Source organism: Mustela putorius, unplaced genomic scaffold (assembly GCF_011764305.1).
Source record: "Mustela putorius furo isolate JIRA1106 unplaced genomic scaffold, ASM1176430v1.1 tig00002118_pilon_pilon_pilon, whole genome shotgun sequence".
Classification (NCBI taxonomy): Eukaryota; Metazoa; Chordata; class Mammalia; order Carnivora; family Mustelidae; genus Mustela; species Mustela putorius.
Window position 1 is genome coordinate 51,783 of NW_025421952.1, and position 23,010 is coordinate 74,792.

Below are 23,010 nucleotides of genomic sequence, written 5' to 3' on the forward strand. Positions count from 1 at the left end.
AAGTTCTACCCCCTTTGGGGCATCTGGCTAGCTTGGTTGGTAGAGCATGCAATTCTTGATCTCTAGAATTCAATTCAATTCAAGTAGAGTTTACTTAAGACAAAAACAAAAACTTCCACCACCCAACCTCCTCCCAGAAACGACCTTCCCTGACCTTGCACATTCCAGATATTGGAAGATCTGTTGAAGACTTCTCTCCATTGACCAGAATGCGTACTCCTGGGCCCATCCCATAGGGAGACCTGAAAATCTGGATACAAGAGTAGGTCAATGTCACTGAAGTGATATTAAAGTACTAGTAAGGAAACCAGTAAGAATAGTGACTTGACTTAGAAAAGGAACAGCAATCATTCTGAAGGAAGTAAAACAGTACTAGGTACCTTTCTCTTCACTCCTACAGAGCTTATCAGTAGAGTAAGCTGAAGAGAGGAGGAATAGATAGTGAAGGTCAACTCTACTCACTGTGTCCCATTAGCTTCGGAGCAGCTCATCCTAAGATTTTCTTCCCACTGGGAAGCTGGGAGCAGAGATAAAGAAGCTTTTAGCACCCTAATGGTTGATACCACCTCTACCTTGTTCCACCCCCTTGTTGTACACATAAGAAAACAAAGGTGAAACCATGCCTAGGGTCATTAAGTTAATTAGTGGTAGAGCTCAGACTTAACCCAGGGCTCAAGTTTTTATATTTTGAACTCTACTATGCTGCCTTCACCGTGGAGTAGATGAAGCTGTTGGAAAGAGCAGGAACAATCATGCGAGTAGGGAGTTGGAGTAGGGGAACCAAAGTTCATAACACATATTTTTTCCCCCAAAGGATTCTATCCAGTGCCTATGACAGGGGAAAAAGTTATCGGAACTTCCTGCACCAAACATTAATCTCACCCAATTTCTTTCCTGATACTTTGAGTTCTACACAAAAGGAAAATTAGGCAAGAAAGCATGGGGAAAGGAAGCATAGGAAGAATTATCAATCTGTTTACATCTCTTTGGAAGTTGCTCCAAAGAATCTGGCATCTTTGGAGATGCTAGAAAGAATAAGCACATTTCTTTCATTTACATAATCCTTTTCCAATTCCCTCCCTCAACCTGTTATTAAAGTCTGGAGTCTTAAAGCAGACCCACAGTTGATTTGTCAGTAGCCTTGAGCTGAAGAATCAAGGATAGGATCTTTCTGACCTGTGAGTTTCTGGATCTTTTTGAATTTATGCTTCTTTGAAGTCTAGAGAGGCACAAAGAGAAAAGAATAAAATCAGAAAATGTTCTAGGTTAGAGAATCAAGAGCACATTTCCTCTTACAGACACAAATATTGATCCATTCGGTGTCCATAACCACAGCACAACTGGCACCCCATTCATGTATTCATAGATCATTTAATGAGTGCTTACTAAGTTCTAGGCAGTAGCTTGGGTGCTAGGACTACAAAGGTAAATATGACCCCTGTATTCTGGGAATTCACATTAATAGGGAAAACAGATGTCTAAACACCTAAGTTATAATACAGTGTGGTAAATATAGAGCACATAAACCACATGTAAATAAATATAGAACAGAAACATCTCAATATATTAATAAATAAATTTAAATTTATAGGTATATTAATAAATAAATATATAACAGAAATATAAGCGTCAGAGAATAAAAGGACAGGGATTCACTGCCTGGGAGAGATGGGAAAAGTTACTCCAGAAGTGGCCAATTGTACTGGAGTCTGAAAAATCAGCAGAAAGTTTTTTTTAGGTGAAAAAAGAGCATTCCAGGCAAGTCCAAAGCAACATCCCCAAGAAGATTATAAAGTCATGAGTGTCAGGTGCACATTTGCTAAGACAAAAGCTGAAAATAGAAGTGGAAGCCAGATTTTGCCAAATGATGGAATTTTTATTTTATCCTATAGGGCAGAATTTCCCGATCAGTAACATAAACTCCTGAGTTTTTTGCAAGCACGTTCCAAGTCACTTTAAAGGCAGAATTACATTTGTTACCATTTCAAATAAAACAATTTTTATTTCTCCCTTTTGAATCATGACATCAGTCTCGGAGAGTGTATTACAAGAGCCTACATAATATTCATAGTATTGCCAAAATGTTTTAGCTAAACAATGTTGAATAAAAGTGTTAAAAGCAAAAATTCTCCCAAGAATCCTGTTTCAACATAAGAAAGTAAATCAATGTGATACACCACTTTAATAACACAAAGGGGAAAAAAACTGGACAATTATCTCAACTGGTGGAGAAAAAGGATTGCCAAAATCCAACACCTATTCGTGATTTAATAAAAAAAATTAAAACACTTAACAAACTAGGGATAGAAGGGAATTTCCTCAATATAGTAAGGGGTATTAATGAAAAACCCATAGCTAATATCATTCTCAATAGTGAAAGCCTGACAGCTTTTCTTTTAAGGTAGTGAACAGACAAGGATGCTCAATTTCAGTACATTTCTTTTCTTTTCTTTTTTTTTTTTTTACAGATTTTATTTATTTTATTTGACAGACAGAGATCACAAGTAGGCAGAGAGGCAGGCAGAGAGAGAGGGGAGGAAGCAGGCTCCCCACTGAGCAAAGAGCCTGATGTGGGGCTCGATCCCAGGACCCTGGGATTATGACCTGAGCCTAAGGCAGAAGCTTTAACCCACTGAGCCACCCAGGCACCTCTTCACTACTTTTCTTTAACATTGTGCTAGAAACTCCAACCAGAGCAATTAGGTAAGAAAAGTAAAACCATCCTTTCCTTTGAAGAGGAAAAGTTAAACAATCTCTATCTCTATTCACAGACGACATAATCTTATTTACAGGATATCATAAAGAATACACACGCACACACACAACACACACACAGAAACCCAATTAGAACTAATAAATGAATTTAGCAAAGTTACAGAATGCAGTATCAACACACAAAAATCAGTTGTTGTTGTTGTTGTTGTTTTAAGTTGGCTGCATACTGGGCCCAATGGAGAGCTTGACCTCATGACCTAAGATCAAGATAAAGATCAATATCAAGACCTAAGCTGAGATCAAGAGTTGGATGCTTAGGGGTACCTAGGTGGTTCAGTCATCAAGCATCTGCCTTCTACTCAGGTCATGATCCCAGGGTCCTGGGATCAAGCCCCACATCTGGCTCCCTGCTCAGCTGGAAGCCTGCTTCTCCCTCTCCCACTCCCACCCCTGCTTGTGTTCCCCTCTCTCACTGTCTCTCTCTCTCTCTGTCAAATAAATAAAATATTTTTAAAAATAAATAATTGAATTTAATTTTTTTTTAAAAAGATTGAAAATAGAAACCCTGCCTACGTTTCCAGCCTGCCTCAAGAATTTGGGATTTATCAGCCTCCAGAAAAATATTAATATCAGCTAATTTTTCAATCTCCCCCCCAACTCTGTGTGTGTGTGTGTGTGTGTGTGTGTGTGTCTATGTGGTGTTATAATAACACATCTGGTGTTTGTCCCAGACTCCTGACACAGAGCTTCAAAAACACTGGGGGGGCACCTGCGTGGCTCAGTGGGTTAAAGCCTCTGCCTTTGGCTCAGGTCAATATCTCAGGGGTCCTGGGATCGAGACCCGTATCGGGCTCTCTGCTCAGCAGTTTCCTCCTCTCTCTCTGCCTGCCTCTCTTCCTACTTGTGATCTGTCTGTCTCTGTCAAGTAAATAAATAAAATCTATTAAAAAAAAAAAAAAAGCGCGTGTTCTCCTCAAGGATTTTGATGGATTCCTTTCGTACATTGAGGTCCTTCATCCATTTTGAGTCTATTTTTGTGTGTGGTGTAAGGAAATGGAGAACACGGGCAGCAACCTCTTCGACCTCTGCCGCAGCAACATCTTCCTAGGAACAACGCAAAAGGCAAGGGAAGCAAGGGCAAAAATGAACTATTGGGATTTCATCAAGATCAAAAGCTTTTGCACAGCAAAGGAAACAGTTAACAAAATCAAAAGACAACTGACAGAATGGGAGAAGATATTTGCAAACGACATATCAGATAAAGGACTAGTGTCCAGAATCTATAAAGAACTTAGCAAACTCAACACCCAAAGAACAAATAATCCAATCAAGAAATGGGCAGAAGACATGAACAGACATTTCTGCAAAGAAGACATCCAGATGGCCAACAGACACATGAAAAAGTGCTCCATATCACTCGGCATCAGGGAAATACAAATCAAAACCACAATGAGATATCACCTCACACCAGTCAGAATGGCTAAAATCAACAAGTCAGGAAATGACAGATGCTGGCGAGGATGCGGAGAAAGGGGAACCCTCCTACACTGTTGGTGGGAATGCAAGCTGGTGCAGCCACTCTGGAAAACAGCATGGAGGTTCCTCAAAATGTTGAAAATAGAACTGCCCTATGACCCAGCAATTGCACTATTGGGTATTTACCCTAAAGATACAAATGTAGTGATCCAAAGGGGCACATGCACCCGAATGTTTATAGCAGCAATGTCCACAATAGCCAAACTATGGAAAGAACCTAGATGTCCATCAACAGATGAATGGATCAAGAAGATGTGGTATATATACACAATGGAATACTATGCAGCCATCAAAAGAAATGAAATCTTGCCATTTGCAACAACATGGATGGAACTAGAGCGTATCATGCTTAGCGAAATAAGTCAAGCAGAGAAAGACAACTATCATATGATCTCCCTGATATGAGGAAGTGGTGATGCAACATGGAGGCTTAAGTGGGTAGAAGAATAAATGAAACAAGATGGGATTGGGAGGGAGACAAACCATAAGTGACTCTTAATCTCACAAAACAAACTGAGGGTTGCTGGGGGGAGGGGGTTTGGGAGAAGGGGGTGGGATTATGGACATTGGGGAGGGTATGTGATTTGGTGAGTGCTGTGAAGTGTGTAAACCTGGTGATTCACAGACCTGTACCCCTGGGGATAAAAATATATGTTTATTAAATAAGAAAAAAAAAAAAAAAAAAAAAGCGGTTTGGTGAGACACTTGTCTGGTGCTTTGTTTAAAAAAAAAAAAACACTGGGAATTTCCTGAGTGATAGGAATGCCTTGGTTATGCTAATGAGGTAGAAAAGAAAAGTTACTTCTCCCTTTACTTTGGGAGGCTGAATTAACCTTGATTCTAGAATCTGATCAAGACATTATTAGAAAGGAAAACTCACAGGTCAGTCTCTTTCAAGGAAACAGACGCAAAATTCCTAAACTTAATATCGGCAAACGTGATCCAACAATATATAAAAAGGATCATGAACAGTGTCACAAACATGTTATATCTGTTTCAGGAATTCACAGTTGGTTTAATACTTTAAAAATTCATTGTATTTCAGCACTTTAATAGAATAAACAAGAAAAATCATATGAGCATCTCAATAGAGGCAGAAAAAGTACTTGATAAAATTCAACACCCATTCACGCTAAAATTCTTAGCAACCAGAAGTAAAAGGGAGCTTTCTTCATCTGCTAAACAATATTTACAAAAGCCACACAGCAAACATTATGCATACATGGTGAGTTAAAGAAAACCTTCCTCTACATAAAGAAAGAAGATAAAAATCCCCACTATCTACTGAACACAGTACTGGGAATCTTACTCCATGCAACAAAGCAAGGAAAAGAAATAGAAGTCATAGGATTAGAAAAGAAGAAATAAAGTTATCATATGCAGACAATGGGACTGTGTAGGGAATCACAAAATGCCTTTGGAAAAGCATCTACCGATCCATTTTCAGGATTGATAAGCAAATTAAGCAAGATTTTTAGATAAAAGGTCAATATAGGAACCCCCCCTTTTGTTTTTGAAAAGTCCATTTTATTTTGAGGTATTTATTATTATTTTTAAAGATTTTATTTATGGGTGCCTGGGTGGCTCAGTGGGTTAAGCCTCTGCCTTCAGCTCAGGTCATGATCTCAGGATCCTGGGATGGTGGCCCACATCAGGCTCTCTGCTCGGCAGGGATCCTGCTTCTCCTCTTTCTCTCCCCTCTGCCTGCCTCTCTGCCTACTTGTGATCTCTGTCTGTCAAATAATTGAATAAAAAGAAATCCTTAAAGATTTTATTTATTTTTGATAGAGACAGTGAGAGAGAACATGAGAGGAGAGAAGATCAGAGGGAGAAGCAGACTCCCCATGGAGCTGGTAGCCTGATGCGGGACTCAATTCCGGAACTCCAGGATCCTGACCTGAGCCAAACGCAGTTGCTTAACCAACTGAGCCACCCAGGCACTCTATTTTGAAGTGTTGACATAATTTAGAAAATGACATTTTTTTTTTAAGATTTTTTTTTGAAATAATCTCTACATCCAGTGTGGGGCTCAAACTTACTATCCCAAGATCAAGAGTCACATGCTCTACTGACTGAGCCAGGCAGGTGCCCCTAGAAAATGGCATTTAAAAGACCAGACCTGGGTGGCTCAGTGTGTTAAAGCCTCTGCACCTGGGTGGCTCAGTGTGTTAAAGCCTCTGCACCTGGGTGGCTCAGTGTGTTAAAGCCTCTGCCTTCGGCTCAGGTCATGATCCCAGGGTCCTGGGATCGAGCCCCGCATTGGGCTCTCTGCTCAGCGGGGACCCTGCTTCCCCCTCTCTCTCTGTCTGCCTCTCTGCCTACTTGTGATCTCTGTCTGCCAAATAAATAAATAAAATCTTTTAAAAAGTAATAATAATAATAAAATAAAATACCAGAGTTGTGTCCCTCCTAATAATCATCATGACCTCTGAAATTGTCTCCCATCCCTCCAAAGTAATTCTGATAAGACTTAGATCCAACTTACCCATTTAAAGAAATAGAGAAGAAAAATGGAACATATTAAATAACAACATGAGTATTTAATCAGTAAAATCTTGCATGCAAAACCCTAGAGGACAAATGATCCATTTCTTTAACATATAAATGGAAAGAATAAAAGAAAGATATGGAAGTAGGGAATCTACAAATTATAAGGAAATTAAACACACCAACCAATCTCAATATGTGAACCTTATTTAGATCTTGAGTCAAATAGACTGTCAAAAATGATTTTTATCATTTATGATACATTTGGTATTTGAATACTGATGGATATTTGATGGTACTCAAAGATGATTGTTAAATTTTTAGGCATATAATGATACTGTGATTAAGTATTTTCTCTTAAAAGAGTCTTTACCTTTTAGAAACACGCATTTAATTAGGAATGAAATTATGTTACCCGACATTTGCCTTGTCAAAACAATGTGGGTTATGGAATCACGAAGATTCATTATGCACTTTTTTAAAAGATTTATTTTTTTATTTCTTTGACAGAAAGAGATCACAAGTAGGCAGAGAGGCACGCGGGGGTCAGGGGGGTGGGGAGCAGGCTCACTGCTGAGCAGACAGCCCGATGCAAGGTTCGATCCCAGGACCCTGAGATCATGACCTGAGCCAAAGGCAGAGGCTTTAACCCACTGAGCTACCCAGGTGCCCTTGAGCCACCATTTTTGCCTTCAGATGCCCAAGATGAAAAGCAACAGTTACTCCCATGGTTTAAGAACCTAACCATCTGGGCACTTGGGTGGGTCAGTTGGTTGAGTGTCTCTTGATTTGGGCTCGTGTCCTGATCTGAGAGTCATGGGATCAAGCCCCACATTGGGCTCCATGCTCAGTGGGAAACCGACTTGAGGTTTCTCTCTCTCTCTCCCCCTCACTGCCCCTCCTCACTGCTTGCGCACACGCTCTCCCTAAATAAATAAAAATAAAATCTTTGTTTTTTAAAAAAGGACATGACCTTCCACCATTTGGGATAAACTGCAAAAGCTCCAGAACTCCCATACTGTACAAAGGTTGGGGGAGGAAAAACGGACCCTGGGCTTTTTAGCCAACCTAGGTCATAGGAGGCTTAAAGCAGATTATACTCAATGTAGACAAGGAACTATATTTGCCCTTTCTTATATCTCTAAGTGTTCTGGAACAATGCACACCTGTTAAAGTCAATGAACTTTCATGCCTCACCTGTTACATGGGGGAAAGTGGGCATTCGTCTTTTCCTCTTAAAGATGTTAAAATGAACTTTCCAACTTTAAAAAACATGCTGCTTTAAAATGAAAATATTATATACCTAATGTCACTTATCATGTATTATGAAAAAGAGATAAAGCGATGTATAAATTCCCAAGGGGTTGACAAATTTTGACAACGAAAGTTTTCAGGGTCCAAACAGGCTGGGAAAAGCTGCTGCAGGGGGTGGGGTGCTGAGAGATTTTGTTTGTTGGTTCAGTCAGTTTTGGCGAGTGACACAGTCAGCCGTGGGAAGCTCTGTGCGTGTGGTTTTCTCTTCCATAAAGCCAGGGCTATGTTCTATGCTCTAGGCTGGAAAAAGTTGGTAGGAGACCAGCCAGCATACCATAAAAAGATGAAGTCCTAGTGAGGACAGTAATACTCAAGTGGGATTGCTGTGTTTGAGAGATGTTTATGAGAAGAAAAAACACTGAAAGGAACTTTGTGGCCAAATATGTTGATAACTACATCTACCTCCAAGATCTAGAGTATAGGCTAATGCTGTCCAATAGAATTTTCTATGATGATGAAATATCCAAGATCTGCTCTGCCCAATGTGATAGCCTCTAGCCACATGTGATACTTGAAACGTCCACAGTGCGAGTAAGGAACTGAATTTTAAATTGTATGTAATTTTGGTTAATTTAATTTGAATGGCGCCACGTGGCCAGTGGATACCGGACTGGGTAGCACAGGTCTAGACAATTAATCTGAGCGGCAAGGTGAACATCTCTGCATAGATTTTACAAGCACTTCAAATGGTAGAGTTCATTTTCAGCCTCCTACCACACAACGTCTGCCTAATGTTTCCTATGTTGTTCAAAATGCCATCATCTTGTCCGTCACCCAGGGTTAAAATTGAAAAGTCATGTATTCATTTCACAGACACCCAGGGAGCACTTACTAAATGTCAGGGAACATTTTTCACGCAACTAGAACAATCATAAAATTTGTACAGAACTACAAAAGATCCCAAACTGCCAAAACAATCTTAGGGGAGGAAAAAAACACATCTGGAGGGGTCACAATCCCAGATTCCAAGGTATACTACTACAAAGCTTTAACAATCAAAATAGTATGGTACTGGCACAAAAACAGGCACACAGATCAATGGAACAGAATAGAAAGTCAGAAATAAACTCATGATGATATGGTCAATTAATCTTTGACGAAGGAGGAAATATGTGATGGGAAAAAGTCTCTTCAACAAATGGTGTTGAGAACACTGACTTGCTAAATGCAAAAGGATGAGATTGGACCATTTTCTTACAACATACACAAAAATAAACTCAAAACAGGTAAAGGACCTCTATGTGTGACCTGAAACCATAAAAATCCTGGAAGAGAGCACAGGGAGTAAGTTCTCTGACATTGGCCACAGCAACATATTTCTAGATATGTCTCCTGAGGCAAGGGAAAGCAAAGCAGAAATAAACTGTTAGGACTACACCAAAACTAAAAGCTTCTGCACAGCACAGGAAGCAACCAACAAAACCAAACAACAACTTACTGAGTGGGAGAACATATTTGCTAATGACATATCTGATAAAGGGTTACTATCCAATAGAGAGAGAGAAATTACACAATTCACACACCCCCAAAAACCAAGTAATCCAATTAGAAATGGGCCGAAGAGAGGTGCCTGGGTGGCTCAGTCAGCGAAGTGTCCGACTCTCTGTCTCAGCTCAGGTCGTGATCTCAGAATCATGAGATCAAACCCCACGTTGGGCTCCACACTCAGGGCTGAGTCTCCTTGAGATTCTCTCGCTGGCCTTCTGCCCATCCCCCACACTCGTGTTCTCTCTCTCTCTCTAAAATAAATAAGTAAAATAGTTTTAAAAATTTAAAATAGAATTATATTATCCAGTAATTGCATTATTGGATATTTACCCAGAAACTTTGAAAACACGAATTCAAAAGGATATAGTACCACTATGTATATAGCAGCATTATTTTTTTAAAAGATTTTATTTATTCAATTGACAGAGAGAGAATGGATGAGTGAGGCGGAGGGACAGAGGGAAAGAGAGAAGCAGGCTCCCCCTGAGCAGGGAGCCTGACACGGGGCTTGATCCAGGACCCCAGATTCATAATCTGAGCCGAAGGCAGACACTTAACCAACTAAGCCACCCAGGTGTCCCCAGAGTAGCATTATTTACAAAAGCCAAATGATGGAAGGACTCCAAGTGTCCACTGACAGATGAATAAATAAAGAATATGTGATACACACACACACACAAACACACAATGGAATATTGTTCAGTCATAAAAATGAATGAAATCTTGAAAAAAATGAACGAAACCTTGTCAATTGCAACAACGTGCATGGATCTAGAGAATATAACGCGAGGTGAAATAAGCTGGTCAGAGGAAGACAAATTCCTCGTGATTTCACTCACATGTGGAATTTAAGAAACAAAACACAAATGAACAAAGGAAAAACAAAGAGAGAAATCAAAAGAGAGACTCAAGTACAGAGAACAAACATGGTTCCCAGAGGTGGGGGGTGGGGGGATGGGTGCACGGGATTAAGAGTACACTTATCTGGATAAGCACTGAGTGATGTATAGAATTGTTGATTTACTATATTGTACACCTGCAACTAATATAACACTGTATGTTAACTATACGGCAATTAAAATTATAAAATTATAAAATAATATACAAATTTCCTTTCTTTAAAAAAAAAGTGACAAGGCACCTGGGTGGCTCAGTGGTTTAAAGCCTCTGCCTTTGGCTCAGGTCATGATCTTAGGGTTCTGAGATCCAGCCCAGCATCGGGCTCTCTGCTCAGCAGGGAGCCTGCTTCCTCCTCTCTCTCTGCCTGCCTCTCTGCCTGCTTGTGATCTCTGTCTGCCAAATAAATAAATAAAATCTTAAAAAATAAGTAAATAAATAAAATCTTAAAATAAAAAAAACCCTTGGACATAATTTTTTTTTTTAAGATTTATTTATATTTTTGAGAGAGAGAGAGCGTGGAGCAGGGGGACGGAGGGGGAGAAAGGAGGAAGGGACAGAGACAGACTCCCTGCTGAGCGCAAGGCAGGTCACCAGGCTTGATCTCATAATCCTGAGATTATGACCTGAGCCTAAATCAAGAGTCACAGACCAACTGAGCCACCCAGGTGCCCCCTGACATCTTCCCATTGCATATAGAATGGATATATATATATGTACATATACATACATATATTTATGTATGTATGAACTCTTCAGCCAGGCATTGAAAGCCCTCTACAATGTCACCTCTGTCAATTTTCCAGATTTTTCTGTCACTGACCTCCCTATACTTCTACCTTCCAACCACATAGGTGTCCTCTCTTCAAACATATCCGACACTCTTCAGTTTCCCCCGCTTTTCCCCAATCCATTCCTTCCAACTGGAAAGTCGTCCCTACTGTCTTCCATCCACCCTATCCATGTCCAAAGCCCTTCCCTTCTTCTGAAGCACAATTCAATCCTGAGCTCCCCCAGAGGCATTTTCTAGATCCCCCTGCTTCAAAAGACTGCCTCCAACCCCTTCAGCACTATTTATACTTCTACTAACTCTTATCATTTTCTCTTTCATTATGTATATATCCATCTCTCCCCCCCAGGTTCGCCTAGAGCTCCTAGAGGGTGTGGTTGGGGTTTTATTTTTCCTCAATGTCTAGTGCGCCACCATACATAATAGGAGCTCAAGGTTTGCTGAAATAAACTGAATGGAACACGACTGAGCATGATTGACACTTCTAGGAAGACATCCATAGGCACTGTCTCAACTCCCCTCTTCCCCCACCCAGTTCCTCCCCTGGCCCAAGAGGTAGGCGTTTCCAGTGCTTCAGAGGCAGGGACGGGGAGCAGTGGATTTCCAGGGAAGGTTGCATCACATACCTCTGAGGCTCTCTTGGCTGCCTCCTGTTCCCTGCTCTGTCTTCCAGAGAAGAGCAGCCAAAGCCTCCAAAGGAATAAGCCAAGTAGTAGTAGAAGGCTGACACATGACGGAGGAGGTATGGCCAGCCGCCAAAGCGGTGCCATTTCTCAACCCCCTGCCTCTCTCAGCCAATTAATATTACCCCTCAAGGCTGTGACTCCATATGACAGCACAATGGTCATTGCAAGGTCAACCTGACAGGGCCCAGCCAATGTGCGAGCTGCTTGGGTCTCTTCTCTGAGATGTGTCCATCAGAGGCCCCTTCCTGCAGGTGCCCATGGGCTCTGCCTTGGCAGCCAATGCTCAGGGAAGACCTCCTTTAGCATTCTACTAGGATTGGGTTGGCCAAGTTGGCATAGAGAGTATGGAGGGAAGATTTCAAAGGAGCAGCCCCTCCAAAGGGCTTATCTTGTCCTATAACCATCTACTCTGGAACCTTTCACTCTCTAGAGGTCCAGGTCTGCTGTCCTATGTTCCCAACCACAAATTAGAATACTGAGGCAAGTACATTTAGGAAAACTAGGCTATCGTAAGTACAGATACGCTCAGGAACTGTGATTATATATTGTTTCTAACTCCAAAGATTGACACATTTCTTAGTTGCTATAGCATTGAAACAGAGATGAGATGTCACTTAGGGAAATTAAATGATCTTAGAGGATCACTCAGCTCTAAAACCCATAGTCTCATTTTCCAGAAGATTTATTATGTCATTACAACCAGAGTAAACTGGATTCTCTATGGTTAATTCCCTGTAAACAAGATTTACAAAGAATCAACTTGTGCTATACTATAAAACTGGGCCAGGTTTTTTTTTTTTTTTTTCATGTAGGAATGCTAATTGGAAGATCAATTCAATTAAATAGCTATTGAATAGCAGGCACTGTTTTTGAAAAAGACAATGATGGTATCTCACCTCACAGAATTTTCAACCCACTGGGGAAGACCAAGTAATGTTCTCAGGAAGCCCATCATCAAGGAAGTGGTTAAAAAACACATGATATGTCCAGATTATGAAAGACTTTGCAGTCATATAAAGATTATAAAGAATGATACTTGATAGGCTGAGCACACCTTCCGAGGCAGATTACTAGTATATGCCAGCCTGATGTTCTAAGGTTAAGCTTCGAGGTACAGTTTTGGTTCTTAGAACACGTGTGTACAATTTGACAAACACTTATAAAAAGGATTTTATTTATTTATTTGAGAGAGTGAGAGAGAGAGAGGAGTCTCTAAGCAGGGGGAGGGGCAAAGGGAGAGGGAGAAGCAGGTTTCCCATTGAGCAGAGAGCCAGACACAGGGCTTAATCCCAGGACCCCAGGATGGTGACCTGACTGAAAGTCAGATGCTTAAGCAACTGAGCCACCCAGGTGCCCCACTTTTTTCTCTATGTGTTTAAAAATGTAGTCTTTCAGGGTATCTGGGTGGCTCTGTGGATTAAGCCTCTGCCTTCAGTTCAGATCATGATCTCAGGGTCTTGGGATCGAGCCCCGCACCAAGCTCCCTGCTCACTGGGGAGTCCGATTCCCTCCCTCTCTCCCTGCCTCTCTGCCTACTTGCGATCTCTTTCAAATAAAGAAATAAAATCTTTTTAAAAAATATATTCCTTGTGTCTTGAATATTCACTCACCATTATGTTCGAGTTTTGTGATCTCTGTCAAATAAATAAAATATTTTTAAAAAATGATGATATGGATATATTTATATGGAAAAGTGTTCTTATTTTTCAGTGAAGAGAAGCAAGTTAAAAACAGCATGGCAAGGATGGTCCTATTTTTGTATAAGTATATTTAAACACTTACACATGCATACAAAAGCCTAGAGGGACATTCTCCAAAATTTGTCTAAGTGGTTTTTTGGAAGAAGGGTGGGTTTTTTTGTTTTTTGTTTTAAACAGATTTTATTTATTTATTTGACAGAGAGATCACAGGTATGCAGGGAGGCAGCAGAGAGAGAGAGGAGGAAGCAGGCTCCCTGTGGAGCACGGAGCCAGATGCGGGATTCTATCCCGGGACCCTGAGATCATGACCTGAGCCAAAGGCAGAGGCTTTAACCCACTCAGCCATCCAGGCACCCCATTCTAAGGATATGTTTTTAAAATGGGACACTGGATGTTTTGTTTTCATAACATTAAAAAATAAAAAGCATTTGTATCTGAGATTTATTCTTTTCCTTGGCACAGTCAAGGTCGAATTTAAGGAATATAAGCAATCCCTTAGATCCTTTAGTCTCCTGAAAACACTGGGGCTCAGTGAGCCCACTGAGCCACCCAGACGCCCCTAGAAGAAGGTTCTTATGGATGCTTTTCTCCTTTTGATTTCTGTATTTTCCAAAGTGTTTACAATAAAAATATTGCTACTATAATTATAATTTTCTTTAAAAACACAGATCTTTTTCAAAGATCACAGGATAACATTCCCTACTATATCCCCTATCCCTGGAATAGGACCAGGCACGTGATAGGTACATAATGAATGAATGAGTAAAAGAATCTGGCTCAATTCATGGATATGGTGGAAATTTGTACTGTAAAGTGAAATAAACCACAGACGTAGAGTCACAAGGCCAGGGTTCCAGTCCTGGATCCTGCTTTAGCCACGTGGCTGTGATTACAATGCTTTAATCTCTTAGTTTCAGCTTCTTTATCTGAGATGGGGGGAATAACCTACATCCTACATCCCTTATGAACCCATTATGAGAAATGATATTATAAATGAAATAGTTTGTAAAGTACAGAGTCCTACGTGTGTATTAGGTATGATGACGGCACAGTGGAAGCTGGAAGAGGCATCTCACATCAAGGAGGGTTCTAGACAATGTGGGTTTCATCGAGAGAAGATTTCTCAGGAGATGCGAGATGTCAAAGGAGACAACGAATGTGGAAAGTATGCCAAAAAATAGAGCTGTGACCAATGAACACCATTTGGAAGGGAAGACAAAGGTACGCACTGGAAGGAGCATGGACCCCCTGGCTCAGGGAGAAGGGCTTCCTTTGAGTTCTGAGTGCAGGTAAGAAAGCATGGCAGCTGTTTGGTCAAGTCAGGAAGCTTCCTGGAAGAGGTGATCTGATAATGGATGAGACCACATCTCTCCAGCGCAACCCTTCAGGGCCCTGACGGTGCCCTGTGGATGGTGGGCAGGAGTTAGGTGAGAAAACCGAGGAACCACAGATGCAAAACTGCTTTCTTTCTTGGGCCACAAAGCACAGCTGAACTAATATTCAGATGTCCCAGTGCCCTCTCCAGACCAAAATGCAAAGTATATCCAAATTGATAATTATTGCTATGATTATTTTCAGTGCTTGTACTGATAATGTCTTGCTAAAGCATTATCAGTGCATCAGTAGTGAAATTATAATTAGTAAAATTATAATTACAAATATAATCAATTATAATTAGTGAAAACTAGTGAAATTATCATTTCCTTATATTACAGACAATATCTGTATTTTGTCTGCAGTGAATTCAGCATAGTGACCTTGCAAGGATATACCTTAAAGACTTTTGTATGGTGAGGATGACTATAACATCAACAATGAACCTGAAACAAGGGACAAATGAGTATCTGTGAGGTGACTGGTGGCCTGGCCTGTCTTTTTCATATATTCCTGGAGAGAACTGAGCCACTTCCTTGGAAACACTGACCAGTGACCCAGTAACACAAGAACTTGCCCAGCTGGCTTTCTGGGAGTCCAACAAAGCTTTCCACCCTCCAGCCTTGAGGTTTGTTTGGTTGTATTTTGTTGTTGTTGTTTTGTTTTTTTTTTTAGATTTTATTTATTTATATGCCAGACAGAGATCACAAGTAGGTAGCGGTAGGGGGCAGCAGGCTCTCTGCTGAGGAGAGAGCCTGATACAGAACTCAATCCCAGGAGCCTAAGATCATGACCTGAGCCAAAGGCAGAGGCTTAACCCACCCAGCCACCCAGGCACCCCAGCCTTGAGTTTTCTAATTTCTGGAACCCTTGCCCCTCTGAGTCCCTCAGCACAGAGAACACCCTCTCATTCCCCATACCTGGAAGAAGTTCCCTTCGTATTCGAAGAAAAGCAGTGGCCACGTGATGCGGATGATGGAGGGAAGAGCTTCCTCAGAGGGGTCTGGAGAAACAGAGAGAGAATGAGCCAGAGCAGCATCCCCAGGAAGGCCTTGCTGTAACTGCCACCCCAGGTTCCGTCCCCAAGGCTGGACCCTCACCGGCAGGGTCTGCCCCACGGTGCTATGCGCCAGGGCCTGGATGTGGGCCATCTTCTCCTTCACCTGCTCCACCAGCGCCTGCACCTCCGTGAGGTTGTCTAGGAGAGGGGAGGGCGCCAGAGACCAAAGCTGTTCTTCCTGTTCCCTGTGGTCCTGTCAGGACACGCGCCCCTCTCCCTCCCTCGGAGCAGGTGCTTTAAGACCCAGAAAAATGACAGCTCCCCTGAGTCACTCCCCTGCCTCCCTCTGCTCACCCCACCACTCCTGCCTTCCCTCTCACCATCCAGGGTGAAAATGAAGACCACGGTGCCGATTTCTGTGAGAGATGGCAAGATGCACGTCAGGAAGTCCTCTTGGGAGAAGGAGAACTGGGGACCCTGGGCACGAGAAAATGGGGGGCCCCCTCCCATGAAGAACTCCCACCCACAGACCTGCGGACCACAGAGGGCCTCACAGGACCTCTCACACAGCGTGTTTGTACACAGATGGAAGAACCGAGGTTCAACGAGGTCAAGTGTTTTGCCCAAGATGATGCAGCAAGTTGAGGGAAGAGCCCTGGACTAGAGCCAGCTTTAGAGGGAGAATCCAGAACCTTCCGCCCTCTCTGTGCTTCCCCAAAGCCTCCCGACCTCTAACCCATATTCCCTTCCCTGGACTGTCTGCCTGCTCTCCTCCCCCACCTGTCCCCAGCGCCCCTCACCTCCCACTCCCTGCACACCTGTCACCTTCACACCCTGCCCCATGTCCCGTCATACACTCGCCCCCGTGGATGAGCTCAGTCCTCTGGTTAAACATGTCACTCTGATCACCAGTGAGAAAGCCGTGGATATCTCGGTAGTCTGGAACGTTTAAGGACAGGGAGAAAGGAATGATGGGCTTTATAGGAAAGATTGATTCTAGGCTTGGGGGAACATTCATGGGTCTTGAAGGAAAGTGCCCAGAGGGGTGGCGGGTGAGGTATCACACACATGGGAGGCCACAGCTAAGCGGGGCTGGGAGTTGAGGAACCAAGTCCTGAGTAGGGGTTCACAGCAAGGAGCATTTGACTGAAATGCCTATTCAAATAGGACAGTCTGGACATCGAATGAGGAACCCCCATGGGCTGCGGATGGGGGTAGGAAATCAGTTAGCATTCAGGAGGAGCCAGGAAGAAAGTCTAGACTGGGGTCCCACCGGCACCAAAGCTGTGGATACACTCCACTCCATCCATGATAGCCATGATGCCCAGGGTCTGCCAGCCAACCAGGTACACACGGCCTTTTTCCTCTAGGCTGAGCACGGGCCAGAAATCAGGACACGAGAGGAGACACGGCAGTGAGAAAAGATCAGGGATCAGAGCAAGATGCACACGGCCAAGCACAGGTGCAAACCAACAGAAAGGTTACCGCGCCCTCCACCACGCAGACCTGCTCCCCTCACCGCGTTAAGGAGTCCTCAGGGTCTCCGCTGTTCTCAGGACAGTCCCCCATCCACGCAACCTCCCCACTCCTAATACGTTTCCACACACCTGATGCTGGCTTGCATCGTCAGGGCAGCGATCTTCGGGCTTTGACCTTAGGTTACCTGATGAGCCCGCTCTAATGTCCGCAGGATTTCCAGAAGGCACTTGGGAGAAAGGCCTCCAGCTCCAGGGGCGGGCCCAGGGCCCCCTCTAGACAGCATTGGTACCCAGCCCTGCCCAGGGGAAGGCACAATTCCCTGACAACTAAGTTCTGCTGGTCCCTAGCGGAGGTGCGGGGAGTCCTGTCAGAACGCAGGGCAGAGGACAGAAAGGACTTCCGTGAGCAGAACACAAGACCCAACCGAGGCCGAAGGACATGAAGAGAGCGGGGCGAGGAGGACGGGCTCGGAGCGGACGGGGAGGTCAGCGGGGATTCTGGGAGCCAGGCCAGAGACACAGGCCCCCGCAGAAGGAGTTCTTCCTGCACGACCTGGGCCCTCCCCCAGCCAAAGACTTTCTGAAACGAGGTGAGCTTTCGGTGTCCCAGGTGGGCTCAGGGATTAGGTGTCCCAGGTGGGCACAGAGATCAGTGGGACCTGAGGAGCCCAGGGTCCCCAGGAAACAAGTGAGACTTTGTGTGCTAAGAAACTCAGGCCAAGGAAGAAATAGAAAGCCTGAACAGACCCATAACCAGTAAGGAGATTGAAACAGTCATTAAAAATCTCCAAACAAACAAAAGCCCAGGGCCAGACAGCTTCCCGGGGGAATTCTACCAAACATTTAAAGAAGAACTAATTCCTATTCTCCTGAAACTGTTCCAAAAAATAGAAATGGAAGGAAAACTTCCAAACTCATTTTATGAGGCCAGCATCACCTTGATCCCAAAACCAGACAAGGATCCCACCAAAAAAGAGAGCTATAGACCGATATCCTTGATGAACACAGATGCGAAAATACTCAACAAAATACTAGCCAATAGGATTCAACAGTACATTAAAAAGATTATTCACCACGACCAAGTGGGATTTATTCCAGGGCTGCAAGGTTGGTTCAACATCCGCAAATCAGTCAATGTGATACAACACATCAATAAAATTAAGAACAAGAACCATATGATACTCTCAATAGATGCTGAAAAAGCATTTGACAAAGTACAACATCCCTTCCTGATCAAAACTCTTCAAAGTGTAGGGATAGAGGGCACATACCTCAATATCATCAAAGCCATCTATGAAAAACCCACCGCAAATATCATTCTCAATGGAGAAAAACTGAAAGCTTTTCCGCTAAGGTCAGGAACACGGCAGGGATGTCCATTATCACCACTGCTATTCAACATCGTACTAGAGGTCCTAGCCTCAGCAATCAGACAACAAAAGGAAATTAAAGGCATCCAAATCGGCAAAGAAGAAGTCAAATTATCACTCTTCGCAGATGATATGATACTATATGTGGAAAACCCAAAAGACTCCACTCCAAAACTGCTAGAACTTATACAGGAATTCAGTAAAGTGTCAGGATATAAAATCAATGCACAGAAATCAGTTGCATTTCTCTACACCAACAGCAAGACAGAAGAAAGAGATATTAAGGAGTCAATCCCATTTACAATTGCATCCAAAACCATAAGATACCTAGGAATAAACCTAACCAAAGAGGCACAGAATCTATACTCAGAAAACTATAAAGTACTCATGAAAGAAATTGAGGAAGACACAAAGAAATGGAAAAATGTTCCATGCTCCTGGATTGGAAGAATAAATATTGTGAAAATGTCTATGCTACCTAAAGCAATCTACACATTTAATGCAATTCCTATCAAAGTACCATCCATCTTTTTCAAAGAAATGGAACAAATAATTCTAAAATTTATATGGAACCAGAAAAGACCTCGAATAGCCAAAGGGATATTGAAAAAGAAAGCCAACGTTGGTGGCATCACAATTCCGGACTTCAAGCTCTATTACAAAGCTGTCATCATCAAGACAGCATGGTACTGGCACAAAAACAGACACATAGATCAATGGAACAGAATAGAGAGCCCAGAAATAGACCCTCAAATCTATGGTCAACTAATCTTCGACAAAGCAGGAAAGAATGTCCAATGGAAAAAAGACAGCCTTTTCAATAAATGGTGCTGGGAAAATTGGACAGCCACATGCAGAAAAATGAAATTGGACCATTTCCTTACACCACACACAAAAATAGACTCAAAATGGATGAAGGACCTCAATGTACGAAAGGAATCCATCAAAATCCTTGAGGAGAACACGGGCAGCAACCTCTTCGACCTCTGCCGCAGCAACATCTTCCTAGGAACAACGCAAAAGGCAAGGGAAGCAAGGGAAAAAATGAACTACTGGGATTTCATCAAGATCAAAAGCTTTTGCACAGCAAAGGAAACAGTTAACAAAATCAAAAGACAACTGACAGAATGGGAGAAGATATTTGCAAACGACATATCAGATAAAGGACTAGTGTCCAGAATCTATAAAGAACTTAGCAAACTCAACACCCAAAGAACAAATAATCCAATCAAGAAATGGGCAGAGGACATGAACAGACATTTATGCAAAGAAGACATCCAGATGGCGAACAGACACATGAAAAAGTGCTCCATATCACTTGGCATCAGGGAAATACAAATCAAAACCACAATGAGATATCACCTCACACCAGTCAGAATGGCTAAAATCAACAAGTCAGGAAATGACAGATGCTGGCGAGGATGCGGAGAAAGGGGAACCCTCCTACACTGTTGGTGGGAATGCAAGCTGGTGCAGCCACTCTGGAAAACAGCATGGAGGTTCCTCAAAATGTTGAAAATAGAACTGCCCTATGACCCAGCAATTGCACTATTGGGTATTTACCCTAAAGATACAAATGTAGTGATCCAAAGGGACACATGCACCCGAATGTTTATAGCAGCAATGTCCACAATAGCCAAACTATGGAAAGAACCTAGATGTCCATCAACAGATGAATGGATCAAGAAGATGTGGTATATATACACAATGGAATACTATGCAGCCATCAAAAGAAATGAAATCTTGCCATTTGCAACAACATGGATGGAACTAGAGTGTATCATGCTTAGCGAAATAAGTCAAGCAGAGAAAGACAACTATCATATGATCTCCCTGATATGAGGAAGTGGTGATACAACATGGAGGCTTAAGTGGGTAGAAGAAGAATAAATGAAACAAGATGGGATTGGGAGGGAGACAAACCATAAGTGACTCTTAATCTCACAAAACAAACTGAGGGTTGCCGGGGGGAGGGGGTTTGGGAGAAGGGGGTGGGATTATGGACATTGGGGAGGGTATTTGATTTGGTGAGTGCTGTGAAGTGTGTAAACCTGGTGATTCACAGACCTGTACCCCTGGGGATAAAAATATATGTTTATAAAAAATAAAAAATTAAAAAAAAAAAAAAAGAAACCCAAGCCAGCTCTTTTCCCATGGCCCAGGGTGCGGTGGCGGTGGGACTGGCCCTGAAATTAGCATCCACTGCGGCAGATACATTTTTGGTGAAGGAGAGTCCTCCATTAAAAGGAGCAGGGTTCACAGTATCTCAGACTCATTTATATCGTCACTTGAATTACGCTACAAGCCTGGAATCTGGGAGTTGAGAAAAGGACCTCAGAAAGCACCCGGCCGCCCCGCCCCCCAGGACCACCACTGCATGTGCAGAGCCGCTCTTGAGGAATCCACAAGCCTTCCATGGAACATTCCAGCGACAGAAGCCTTCAGCTTCATCAAGAGGCCCACGCCAATGGTGAAGTCAGCAGAGCTCCCCGCTCCTGGCCGGGCACCAGCATCTCCAGGGGTGGTCTCAAAAATTAAGGGATTTCAGGGCCTCACCCCAAAGTGACAACATCCGAGCTCTCGCACAAGTGCCTACGAATCTACTTTCTTCTTGCTTTAACACTCCTGAGGCTGAACATCCAGGGAACCACACCTGAGCACTATCGTTTTCACATGCTGATCTCTGGGATCAAAGCGGCCATCTACATAGACAATAAGGCGGAGGTGATTGGGTGGCACAGAGTCCTCAGGAAAGGGGGACAGGGTGGGGTTTGAGTAGCCAGAGGGGGACCCAAGGGGAGCCTAGGATGACAAAGGAGAATGGTTGCTACAATAAGGGAGCTGGGCAAAGGGGAATCAGAGGCCACTCCGCACCCACGGCTCCTTTGAACAGATGCTTCTCTTTGGGGTCCGCATCGTCCCAACCCTATTCTATCTCCTGGGCCTTGTTTTCCTTGTCTCTCCATTCCTGTTTTGAATGTCTGCTTTCTGGTATTTGATGTGGCCTCTGTAAGCTGCCTTTAGTCCTTCCCGAAAGAAGAGACTACATCAACCAGTGGACCAAAAAAACGAAATAAAAACAGAAACAAAACAGAATAAAACAAAAACCCACCAAAAACAAAATCCTCATAAGCTCAGGGACAGTCCGTATTTACTCTAATGTTCTGAGATGTGGTGAGCAAGACCATAGCCACCATGCCCTCCTCTTCGTGGCTGTAATGTAGATTTTGGTTTTGTTTGTTTGTTTTGTTTTGTTTTAAAGATTTTTATTTTTTTATTTGGCAGACAGAGATCACAAGCAGGCAGAGAGGCAGGTAGAGAGAGGGGAAGCAGGCTCTCTGCAGAGCAGAGAGCCCGATGCGGGGCTCGATCCCAGGACCCTGGGATCATGACCTGAGCCGAAGGCAGAGGCTTTAACCCACTGAGCGAGCCACCCACTCGCCCCTGTACTGTAGATTTTGACAGGTTTCCTCTCAGCCTCCCTCAGGGGCCTGGCCCGTCACTGCCTTTGATTACAGTGGGCTCACCTGGCCATGTTCACGGGGCTGAAACCAACCAGGACTGGTAAGAAGGTGCCTGGGCTGTCCATGCCGGAGTGCACCTGGCCTGCCACAAAGGGAGCCTGATGGCAGGGGGAGAAAAAGGGTATGATGAGAGCGCAGGGGTTACTCTAGTGTTTCCTGAGGCGCAGGACCATCAGATTCCCCCGAGTCCTTGTTAGAAATGCAGAGTTCCAGCCCCAGGGAAGATTTACTGGATCTGCCTTGGAAGGGGAAAGCTCCAGGCCTGTATTTTTAACATGGTCCCCCAAGGAAATCCTCTGCATGGTAAAGTTTCAAAACTACTGGACTAAATTGTATGCTCCTTAAGGTCGGTGTCCTGCCCTCCTTGTGTGTCTCCTTCCGCATCTAGCATTGCTCGACCTGTTTCTCTTAGTGAATTGTTAGAATCAGTATACTGCAGTGGTGAGAGAAAATTGGGGACACCAAATCCAGTGCTTGGAATCTTGTTAAAATGCAGATTCAGACTCAGTAGGTCTTGGTGGGGGGCGAGATTCTACATTACTAGCAAATCTTTGGAGATACTGATGTTGCTAAGCAAGGACCATGCTTAAGTAGCAAAGGACAGGTCCAGGGGTCAGCTTCTTATGTAAAGAGCAAGAGAGTAAATATTTT

At 43.2% G+C, this 23,010-nt stretch overlaps 1 pseudogene; it reads right to left on the bottom strand.

Moving 5' to 3' along the window:
- Positions 1–22,743, bottom strand: LOC123394260 (annotated as a pseudogene).
- Between the last annotated feature and the right edge of the window lie 267 nt (positions 22,744–23,010).